This window comes from Rutidosis leptorrhynchoides, chromosome 10, assembly GCF_046630445.1.
Source record: "Rutidosis leptorrhynchoides isolate AG116_Rl617_1_P2 chromosome 10, CSIRO_AGI_Rlap_v1, whole genome shotgun sequence".
NCBI classification, from domain to species: Eukaryota; Viridiplantae; Streptophyta; class Magnoliopsida; order Asterales; family Asteraceae; genus Rutidosis; species Rutidosis leptorrhynchoides.
This window is the reverse complement of record NC_092342.1, coordinates 298,056,501-298,068,481: the sequence shown is the minus strand read 5'-3', so window position 1 is coordinate 298,068,481 and position 11,981 is coordinate 298,056,501.

Below are 11,981 nucleotides of genomic sequence, written 5' to 3'. Positions count from 1 at the left end.
CAAGCACCACGAACCGTCGGTGGTGTTTGGTGCGTGGTGCGATTTTGCAAAGAAAGATGTATTTTTTGGAATCTAGACGACCTAGAATGGAAAGCACGTTCAGAGAGTCTTGCTCGTTCGGCCGTTTTAGGACGATCTTGAGAATTTCAGCACAATCTGAAAACGAAGGTTATGCGCCGCCAAATGGTACTCCTTCTGGCAGCGCATACTAATGATTTAAAAGAACGTGTTTAATGAAGTTACATTAGATTCAAATTTATACCCATTATACATAATTACATTGCGAGTGAAATAATAGGCCTTGGAACGATACATACCATGCTATGTCATGCATACACAAAACTAATAATATGATATAAATTGAAAACGTTCAAAGAGAACATTAAAAATGAGTAAACTGTCTTATTTCGACATCCTGACGACCTCAAATGTCAAGACACCTCAAATGTCAAGACACTATCCAAGAGTCTTGATGTTCGGGTCGTTTTAGGGTGATCTCGAGAATTTCTGCACAATCTGAAACCGAAGGTTATGCGCCGCCAAATGGTACTCCATCTGGCGGCGCATATTAATAATTTAAAAAAGCGTGTTTAATGAAGTGACATTAGATTCAAGTTTATACGCGTTGTACATAATTACATTGCGAGTGAAATAATAGGCCTTAAAAGAATATGTACCATGCTAAGTCATGCATACACAAAAGGAATAATATGAATGAAATTCAAAACGGTCAAAATCAAAATAAGGCAAAAATGAAGGCTTTAGAGGTCTCGTTTCGAAAAATATTTGGGACAAACCGCCTACGGCAGTTTGCCAACGGATAGATCCCGAAAAAATACACGATTTGGAAAAAAACGGTGACTAAATCGGATCTACGTTTCAAAAGATACGATAGATTGAACATTTTAACCAAAGATACAAACCACCAAGCACCACGAACCGTCGGTGGTGTTTGGTGCGTGGTGCGATTTTGCGAAGAAAGATGTATTTTTTGGAATCTAGACGACCTAGAATGGAAAGCACATTCAGAGAGTCTTGCTCGTTCGGCCGTTTTAGGACGATCTTGAGAATTTCAGCACAATCTGAAAACGAAGGTTATGCGCCGCCAAATGGTACTCTATCTGGCAGTGCATACTAATGATTTAAAAGAACGTGTTTAATGAAGTAACATTAGATTCAAATTTATACCCGTTGTACATAATTACATTGCGAGTGAAATAATAGGACTTGGAACGATACATACCATGCTATGTCATGCATACACAAAACTAATAATATGATATAAATTGAAAACGTTCCAAGAGAACATTAAAAATGAGTAAAATGTCTTATTTCGGCATCCTGACGACCTCAAATGTCAAGACACTATCCAGGAGTCTTGATGTTAGGGTCGTTTTAGGGTGATCTCGAGAATTTCTGCACAATCTGAAACCGAAGGTTATGCGCCGCCAAATGGTACTCCATCTGGCCGCGCATATTAATAATTTAAAAAAGCGTGTTTAATGAAGTGACATTAGATTCAAGTTTATACGCGTTGTACATAATTAAATTGCGAGTGAAATAATAGGCCTTAAAAGAATATGTACCATGCTAAGTCATGCATACACAAAAGGAATAATATGAATGAAATTCAAAACGGTCAAAATCGAAAAAAGGCAAAACTGAAGGCTTTAGAGGTCTCGTTTCGAAAAATACTTGGGAAAAACTGCCTACGGCAGTCTGCCAACAGATAGATCCCGAAAAAATACACGATTTGGAAAAAAACGGTGACTAAATTGGAGCTACGCGTCAAAAGATACGATAGATTGAACATTTTAGCCAAAGATACAAAACACCAAGCACCACGAACCGTCGGTGGTGTTTGGTGCGTGGTGCGATTTTGCGAAGAAAGATGTATTTTTTGGAATCTAGACGACCTAGAATGGAAAGCACGTTCAGAGAGTCTTGCTCGTTCGGCCGTTTTAGGACGATCTTGAGAATTTCAGCACAATCTGAAAACGAAGGTTATGCGCCGCCAAATGGTACTCTATCTGGCAGCGCATACTAATGATTTAAAAGAACGTGTTTAATGAAGTAACATTAGATTCAAATTTATACCCGTTGTACATAATTACATTGCGAGTGAAATAATAGGCCTTGGAACGATACATACCATGCTATGTCATGCATACACAATACTAATAATATGATATAAATTGAAAACGTTCAAAGAGAACATTAAAAATGAGTAAAATGTCTTATTTCGGCATCCTGACGACCTCAAATGTCAAGACACTATCCAAGAGTCTTGATGTTCGGGTCATTTTAGGGTGATCTCGAGAATTTCTGCACAATCTGAAACTGAAGGTTATGCGCCGCCAAATGGTACTCCATCTGGCGGCGCATATTAATAATTTAAAAAAGCGTGTTTAATGAAGTGACATTAGATTCAAGTTTATACGCGTTGTACATAATTACATTGTGAGTGAAATAATTGGCCTTAAAAGAATATGTACCATGCTAAGTCATGCATACACAAAAGGAATAATATGAATGAAATTCAAAACGGTCAAAATCGAAAAAAGGCAAAAATGAAGGCTTTAGAGGTCTCGTTTCGAAAAATATTTGGAACAAACCGCCTACGGCGGTTTGCCAACGGATAGATCCCAAAAAAATACACGATTTGAAAAAAAACGGTGACTAAATCGGAGCTACGCGTCAAAAGATACGATAGATTGAACATTTTAGCCAAAGATACAAAACACCAAGCACCACGAACCGTCGGTGGTGTTTGGTGCGTGGTGAGATTTTGCGAAGAAAGATGTATTTTTTGGAATCTAGACGACCTAGAATGGAAAGCACGTTCAGAGAGTCTTGCTCGTTCGGCCGTTTTAGGACGATCTTGAGAATTTCAGCACAATCTGAAAACGAAGGTTATGCGCCGCCAAATGGTACTCCATCTGGCAACGCATACTAATGATTTAAAAAAACATGTTTAATGAAGTAACATTAGATTCAAATTTATACCCGTTATACATAATTACATTGCGAGTGAAATAATAGGCCTTGGAACGATACATACCATGCTATGTCATGCATACACAATACTAATAATATGATATAAATTGAAAACGTTCAAAGAGAACATTAAAAATGAGTAAAATGTCTTATTTCAGCATCCTGATGACCTCAAATGTCAAGACACTATCCAGGAGTCTTGATGTTAGGGTCATTTTAGGATGATCTCGAGAATTTCTGCACAATATGAAATCGAAGGTTATGCACCGCCAAATGGTACTCCATCTGGCGGCGCATATTAATAATTTAAAAAAGCGTGTTTAATGAAGTGACATTAGATTCAATTTTATACGCGTTGTACATAATTACATTGCGAGTGAAATAATAGGCCTTAAAAGAATATGTACCATGCTAAGTCATGCATACACAAAAGGAATAATATGAATGAAATTCAAAACGGTCAAAATCGAAAAAAGGCAAAACTGAAGGCTTTAGAGGTCTCGTTTTGAAAGATATTTGGGAAAAACCGCCTACGGCAGTCTGCCAATGGATAGATCCCGAAAAAATACACGTTTTGGAAAAAAAAATGGTGACTAAATCGGAGCTACGCTTCAAAAGATACGATAGATTGAACATTTTAGCCAAAGATACAAAACACCAAGCACCACGAACCGTCGGTGGTGTTTGGTGCGTGGTGCAATTTTGCGAAGAAAGATGTATTTTTTTGGGATCTAGACAACCTAGAATGGAAAGCACGTTCAGAGAGTGTTGCTCGTTTTAGCCGTTTTAGGACGATCTTGAGAATTTCAGCACAATCTGAAAACGAAGGTTATGCGCCGCCAAATGGTACTCCTTCTGGCAGCGCATACTAATGATTTAAAAGAACGTGTTTAATGAAGTAACATTAGATTCAAATTTATACCCTTTGTACATAATTACATTGCGAGTGAAATAATAGGCCTTGGAACGATACATACCATGCTATGTCATGCATACACAAAACTAATAATATGATATAAATTGAAAACGTTCCAAGAGAACATTAAAAATGAGTAAAATGTCTTATTTTGGCATCCTGACGACCTCAAATGTCAAGACACTATCCAGGAGTCTTGATGTTAGGGTCGTTTTAGGGTGATCTAGAGAATTTCTGCACAATCTGAAACCGAAGGTTATGCACCGCCAAATGGTACTCCATCTGGCGGCGCATATTAATAATTTAAAAAAGCGTGTTTAATGAAGTGACATTAGATTCAAGTTTATACGCGTTGTACATAATTAAATTGCGAGTGAAATAATAGGCCTTAAAACAATATGTACCATGCTAAGTCATGCATACACAAAAGGAATAATATGAATGAAATTCAAAACGGTCAAAATCGAAAAAAGGCAAAACTGAAGGCTTTAGAGGTCTCGTTTCGAAAAATACTTGGGAAAAACAGCCTACGACAGTCTGCCAACAGATAGATCCCGAAAAAATACACGATTTGGAAAAAAACGGTGACTAAATTGGAGCTACGCGTCAAAAGATACGATACATTGAACATTTTAGCCAAAGATACAAAACACCAAGCACCACGAACCGTCGGTGGTGTTTGGTGCGTGGTGCGATTTTGCGAAGAAAGATGTATTTTTTGGAATCTAGACGACCTAGAATGGAAAGCATGTTCAGAGAGTCTTGCTCGTTCGGCCGTTTTAGGACGATCTTGAGAATTTCAGCACAATCTGAAAACGAAGGTTATGCGCCGCCAAATGGTACTCTATCTGGCAGCGCATACTAATGATTTAAAAGAACGTGTTTAATGAAGTAACATTAGATTCAAATTTATACCTGTTGTACATAATTACATTGCGAGTGAAATAATAGGACTTGGAACGATACATACCATGCTATGTCATGCATACACAAAACTAATAATATGATATAAATTGAAAACGTTCCAAGAGAACATTAAAAATGAGTAAAATGTCTTATTTCGGCATCCTGACGACCTCAAATGTCAAGACACTATCCAGGAGTCTTGATGTTAGGGTCGTTTTAGGGTGATCTCGAGAATTTCTGCACAATCTGAAACCGAATGTTATGCGCCGCCAAATGGTACTCCATCTGGCGGCGCATATTAATAATTTAAAAAAGCGTGTTTGATGAAGTGACATTAGATTCAAGTTTATATGCGTTGTACATAATTACATTGCGAGTGAAATAATAGGCCTTAAAAGAATATGTACCATGCTAAGACATGCATACACAAAAGGAATAATATGAATGAAATTCAAAACGGTCAAAATCGAAAAAAGGAAAAAATGAAGGCTTTAGAGGTCTCGTTTTGAAAAATATTTGGGACAAACCGCCTACGGCAGTTTGCCAACGGATAGATCCCGAAAAAATACACGATTTGGAAAAAACGGTGACTAAATCGTAGCTACGCATCAAAAGATACGATAGATTGAACATTTTAGCCAAAGATACAAAACACCAAGCACCACGAACCGTCGGTGGTGTTTGGTGCGTGGTGCGATTTTGCAAAGAAAGATGTATTTTTTGGAATCTAGACGACCTAGAATGGAAAGCACGTTCAGAGAGTCTTGCTCGTTCGGCCGTTTTAGGACGATCTTGAGAATTTCAGCACAATCTGAAAACGAAGGTTATGCGCCGCCAAATGGTACTCCTTCTGGCAGCGCATACTAATGATTTAAAAGAACGTGTTTAATGAAGTTACATTAGATTCAAATTTATACCCATTATACATAATTACATTGCGAGTGAAATAATAGGCCTTGGAACGATACATACCATGCTATGTCATGCATACACAAAACTAATAATATGATATAAATTGAAAACGTTCAAAGAGAACATTAAAAATGAGTAAACTGTCTTATTTCGACATCCTGACGACCTCAAATGTCAAGACACCTCAAATGTCAAGACACTATCCAAGAGTCTTGATGTTCGGGTCGTTTTAGGGTGATCTCGAGAATTTCTGCACAATCTGAAACCGAAGGTTATGCGCCGCCAAATGGTACTCCATCTGGCGGCGCATATTAATAATTTAAAAAAGCGTGTTTAATGAAGTGACATTAGATTCAAGTTTATACGCGTTGTACATAATTACATTGCGAGTGAAATAATAGGCCTTAAAAGAATATGTACCATGCTAAGTCATGCATACACAAAAGGAATAATATGAATGAAATTCAAAACGGTCAAAATCAAAATAAGGCAAAAATGAAGGCTTTAGAGGTCTCGTTTCGAAAAATATTTGGGACAAACCGCCTACGGCAGTTTGCCAACGGATAGATCCCGAAAAAATACACGATTTGGAAAAAAACGGTGACTAAATCGGATCTACGTTTCAAAAGATACGATAGATTGAACATTTTAACCAAAGATACAAACCACCAAGCACCACGAACCGTCGGTGGTGTTTGGTGCGTGGTGCGATTTTGCGAAGAAAGATGTATTTTTTGGAATCTAGACGACCTAGAATGGAAAGCACATTCAGAGAGTCTTGCTCGTTCGGCCGTTTTAGGACGATCTTGAGAATTTCAGCACAATCTGAAAACGAAGGTTATGCGCCGCCAAATGGTACTCTATCTGGCAGTGCATACTAATGATTTAAAAGAACGTGTTTAATGAAGTAACATTAGATTCAAATTTATACCCGTTGTACATAATTACATTGCGAGTGAAATAATAGGACTTGGAACGATACATACCATGCTATGTCATGCATACACAAAACTAATAATATGATATAAATTGAAAACGTTCCAAGAGAACATTAAAAATGAGTAAAATGTCTTATTTCGGCATCCTGACGACCTCAAATGTCAAGACACTATCCAGGAGTCTTGATGTTAGGGTCGTTTTAGGGTGATCTCGAGAATTTCTGCACAATCTGAAACCGAAGGTTATGCGCCGCCAAATGGTACTCCATCTGGCCGCGCATATTAATAATTTAAAAAAGCGTGTTTAATGAAGTGACATTAGATTCAAGTTTATACGCGTTGTACATAATTAAATTGCGAGTGAAATAATAGGCCTTAAAAGAATATGTACCATGCTAAGTCATGCATACACAAAAGGAATAATATGAATGAAATTCAAAACGGTCAAAATCGAAAAAAGGCAAAACTGAAGGCTTTAGAGGTCTCGTTTCGAAAAATACTTGGGAAAAACTTCCTACGGCAGTCTGCCAACAGATAGATCCCGAAAAAATACACGATTTGGAAAAAAACGGTGACTAAATTGGAGCTACGCGTCAAAAGATACGATAGATTGAACATTTTAGCCAAAGATACAAAACACCAAGCACCACGAACCGTCGGTGGTGTTTGGTGCGTGGTGCGATTTTGCGAAGAAAGATGTATTTTTTGGAATCTAGACGACCTAGAATGGAAAGCACGTTCAGAGAGTCTTGCTCGTTCGGCCGTTTTAGGACGATCTTGAGAATTTCAGCACAATCTGAAAACGAAGGTTATGCGCCGCCAAATGGTACTCTATCTGGCAGCGCATACTAATGATTTAAAAGAACGTGTTTAATGAAGTAACATTAGATTCAAATTTATACCCGTTGTACATAATTACATTGCGAGTGAAATAATAGGCCTTGGAACGATACATACCATGCTATGTCATGCATACACAAAACTAATAATATGATATAAATTGAAAACGTTCCAAGAGAACATTAAAAATGAGTAAAATGTCTTATTTCGGCATCCTGACGACCTCAAATGTCAAGACACTATCCAGGAGTCTTGATGTTAGGGTCGTTTTAGGGTGATCTCGAGAATTTCTGCACAATCTGAAACCGAATGTTATGCGCCGCCAAATGGCACTCCATCTGGCGGCGCATATTAATAATTAAAAAAAAGCGTGTTTGATGAAGTGACTTTAGATTCAAGTTTATATGCGTTGTACATAATTACATTGCGAGTGAAATAATAGGCCTTAAAAGAATATGTACCATGCTAAGACATGCATACACAAAAGGAATAATATGAATGAAATTCAAAACGGTCAAAATCGAAAAAAGGAAAAAATGAAGGATTTAGAGGTCTCGTTTTGAAAAATATTTGGGACAAACCGCCTACGGCAGTTTGCCAACGGATAGATCCCGAAAAAATACACGATTTGGAAAAAACGGTGACTAAATCGTAGCTACGCATCAAAAGATACGATAGATTGAACATTTTAGCCAAAGATACAAAACACCAAGCACCACGAACCGTCGGTGGTGTTTGGTGCGTGGTGCGATTTTGCAAAGAAAGATGTATTTTTTGGAATCTAGACGACCTAGAATGGAAAGCACGTTCAGAGAGTCTTGCTCGTTCGGCCGTTTTAGGACGATCTTGAGAATTTCAGCACAATCTGAAAACGAAGGTTATGCGCCGCCAAATGGTACTCCTTCTGGCAGCGCATACTAATGATTTAAAAGAACGTGTTTAATGAAGTTACATTAGATTCAAATTTATACCCATTATACATAATTACATTGCGAGTGAAATAATAGGCCTTGGAACGATACATACCATGCTATGTCATGCATACACAAAACTAATAATATGATATAAATTGAAAACGTTCAAAGAGAACATTAAAAATGAGTAAAATGTCTTATTTCGACATCCTGACGACCTCAAATGTCAAGACACCTCAAATGTCAAGACACTATCCAAGAGTCTTGATGTTCGGGTCGTTTTAGGGTGATCTCGAGAATTTCTGCACAATCTGAAACCGAAGGTTATGCGCCGCCAAATGGTACTCCATCTGGCGGCGCATATTAATAACTTAAAAAAGCGTGTTTAATGAAGTGACATTAGATTCAAGTTTATACGAGTTGTACATAATTACATTTCGAGTGAAATAATAGGCCTTAAAAGAATATGTACCATGCTAAGTCATGCATACACAAAAGGAATAATATGAATGAAATTCAAAACGGTCAAAATCAAAATAAGGCAAAAATGAAGGCTTTAGAGGTCTCGTTTTGAAAAATATTTGGGACAAACCGCCTATGGCAGTTTGCCAACGGATAGATCCCGAAAAAATACACAATTTGGAAAAAAACGGTGACTAAATCGGATCTACGTTTCAAAAGATACGATAGATTGAACATTTTAACCAAAGATACAAACCACCAAGCACCACGAACCGTCGGTGGTGTTTGGTGCGTGGTGCGATTTTGCGAAGAAAGATGTATTTTTGGAATCTAGACGACCTAGAATGGAAAGCACATTCAGAGAGTCTTGCTCGTTCGGCCGTTTTAGGACGATCTTGAGAATTTCAGCACAATCTGAAAACGAAGGTTATGCGCCGCCAAATGGTACTCTATCTGGCAGTGCATACTAATGATTTAAAAGAACGTGTTTAATGAAGTAACATTAGATTCAAATTTATACCCGTTGTACATAATTACATTGCGAGTGAAATAATAGGACTTGGAACGATACATACCATGCTATGTCATGCATACACAAAACTAATAATATGATATAAATTGAAAACGTTCCAAGAGAACATTAAAAATGAGTAAAATGTCTTATTTCGGCATCCTGACGACCTCAAATGTCAAGACACTATCCAGGAGTCTTGATGTTAGGGTCGTTTTAGGGTGATCTCGAGAATTTCTGCACAATCTGAAACCGAAGGTTATGCGCCGCCAAATGGTACTCCATCTGGCGGCGCATATTAATAATTTAAAAAAGCGTGTTTAATGAAGTGACATTAGATTCAAGTTTATACGCGTTGTACATAATTACATTGCGAGTGAAATAATAGGCCTTAAAAGAATATGTACCATGCTAAGTCATGCATACACAAAAGGAATAATATGAACGAAATTCAAAACGGTCAAAATTGAAAAAAGGCAAAACTGAAGGCTTTAGAGGTCTCGTTTCGAAAAATACTTGGGAAAAACCGCCTACAGCAGTCTGCCAACAGATAGATCCCGAAAAAATACACGATTTGAAAAAAAATGGTGACTAAATTGGAGCTACGCGTCAAAAGATACGATAGATTGAACATTTTAGCCAAAGATACAAAACACCAAGCACCACGAACCGTCGGTGGTGTTTGGTGCGTGGTGCGATTTTGCGAAGAAAGATGTATTTTTTGGAATCTAGACGACCTAGAATGCAAAGCACGTTCAGAGAGTCTTGCTCATTCGGCCGTTTTAGGACGATCTTGAGAATTTCAGCACAATCTGAAAACGAAGGTTATGCACCGCCAAATGGTACTCCTTCTGGCAGCGCATACTAATGATTTAAAAGAACGTGTTTAATGAAGTAACGTTAGATTCAAATTTATACCCGTTATACATAATTACATTGCGAGTGAAATAATAGGCCTTGGAACGATACATACCATGCTATGTCATGCATACACAAAACTAATAATATGATATAAATTGAAAACGTTCAAAGAGAACATTAAAAATGAGTAAAATGTCTTATTTCGACATCCTGACGACCTCAAATGTCAAGACACCTCAAATGTCAAGACACTATCCAAGAGTCTTGATGTTCGGGTCGTTTTAGGGTGATCTCGAGAATTTCTGCACAATCTGAAACCGAAGGTTATGCGCCGCCAGATGGTACTCCATCTGGCGGCGCATATTAATAATTTAAAAAAGCGTGTTTAATGAAGTGACATTAGATTCAAGTTTATACGCGTTGTACATAATTACATTGCGAGTGAAATAATAGGCCTTAAAAGAATATGTACCATGCTAAGTCATGCATACACAAAAGGAATAATATGAATGAAATTCAAAACGGTCAAAATCAAAATAAGGCAAAAATGAAGGCTTTAGAGGTCTCGTTTTGAAAAATATTTGGGACAAACCGCCTATGGCAGTTTGCCAACGGATAGATCCCGAAAAAATACACGATTTGGAAAAAAACGGTGACTAAATCGGATCTACGTTTCAAAAGATACGATAGATTGAACATTTTAACCAAAGATACAAACCACCAAGCACCACGAACCGTCGGTGGTGTTTGGTGCGTGGTGCGATTTTGCGAAGAAAGATGTATTTTTTGGAATCTAGACGACCTAGAATGGAAAGCACATTCAGAGAGTCTTGCTCGTTCGCCCGTTTTAGGACGATCATGAGAATTTCAGCACAATCTGAAAACGAAGGTTATGCGCCGCCAAATGGTACTCCTTCTGGCAGCGCATACTAATGATTTAAAAGAACGTGTTTAATGAAGTAACATTAGATTCAAATTTATACCCGTTGTACATAATTACATTGCGAGTGAAATAATAGGACTTGGAACGATACATACCATGCTATGTCATGCATACACAAAACTAATAATATGATATAAATTGAAAACGTTCCAAGAGAACATTAAAAATGAGTAAAATGTCTTATTTCGGCATCCTGACGACCTCAAATGTCAAGACACTATCCAGGAGTCTTGATGTTAGGGTCGTTTTAGGGTGATCTAGAGAATTTCTGCACAATCTGAAACCGAAGGTTATGCGCCGCCAAATGGTACTCCATCTGGCGGCGCATATTAATAATTTAAAAAAGCGTGTTTAATGAAGTGACATTAGATTCAAGTTTATACGGATTGTACATAATTACATTGCGAGTGAAATAATAGGCCTTAAAAGAATATGTACCATGCTAAGTCATGCATACACAAAAGGAATAATATGAACGAAATTCAAAACAGTCAAAATTGAAAAAAGGCAAAACTGAAGGCTTTAGAGGTCTCGTTTCGAAAAATACTTGGGAAAAACCGCCTACGGCAGTCTGCCAACAGATAGATCCCGAAAAAATACACGATTTGAAAAAAAATGGTGACTAAATTGGAGCTACGCGTCAAAAGATACGATAGATTGAACATTTTAGCCAAAGATACAAAACACCAAGCACCACGAACCGTCGGTGGTGTTTGGTGCGTGGTGCGATTTTGCGAAGAAAGATGTATTTTTTGGAATCTGGACGACCTAGAATGGAAAT